Here is an 889-nt window from a genome sequence, read left to right as displayed (position 1 = left end):
GTGGAGTTCCCGATTTTAACGGAGAACTTTCTGTTAGAGAGGAAGGATTTAAACCAGGCAAGAGCCAGATCTGAGATGCCAATGTTTTCCAGGCGTGTTAGAAGATGATGGTGGCTAATGGTGTCAAAGGCTGATGAAATGTCGAGGAGGGCAAGGAGGTAGCTGTGGCCTTGACCCATGCCTCAGAGGAGATGGTCAGAAAGGGAGAGAAGTAAGGATTCAGTGTTAAAGTGTTTCCGGAATGCAAATTGTGATCGGTGGAGGATCAGATGGTCTTCAAGATAATCCATGAGTTGTGAGTTGACAACTCTTTCCAATAGTTTGGCAATGAAGGGGAGGTTGGAGATTGGGCGGAAGTTGGAGGGATCTTTAGGGTCAAGTGAGGGTTTCTTGAGAAGGGGTCTGACTACTGCGTGCTTGAGTGCATCTGGGACGGACCCGTGTCCGTTTAACAGAAACATGGGGGTAACCTGCACGGAGGGGCAGTTACTGCCCTTAACAGAAGGCATGGAGGGGCAGTTTCTGGCCTTAACAGGGGGCTTGGGGTAACCTGCACGGAGCGGCAGTTACTACCCTTAACAGAAGGCATGGAGGGGCAGTTACTACCCTTAACAGAAGGCACGGAGCGGCAGTTACTACCCTTAACAGAAGGCATGGAGGGGCAGTTTCTGGCCTTAACACGGGGCTTGGGGTAACCTGCACGGAGGGGCAGTTAGTGCCCTTAACAGAAGGCATGGAGGGGCAGTTTCTGCCCTTAACAGAAGGCACGGAGGGGCAGTTAGTGCCCTTAACAGAAGGCATGGAGGGGCAGTTTCTGGCCTTGACAGGGGGCTTGGGGGTAACCTGCACGGAGGGGCAGTTCCTTCCATAAGGAGCTTGCCTCGCAGGC

Source organism: Rhinatrema bivittatum, chromosome 8 (genome assembly GCF_901001135.1).
Source record: "Rhinatrema bivittatum chromosome 8, aRhiBiv1.1, whole genome shotgun sequence".
Taxonomy (NCBI): domain Eukaryota; kingdom Metazoa; phylum Chordata; class Amphibia; order Gymnophiona; family Rhinatrematidae; genus Rhinatrema; species Rhinatrema bivittatum.
The sequence above is the reverse complement of the archived record's forward strand: the minus strand, read 5'-3'. Positions refer to the sequence as shown.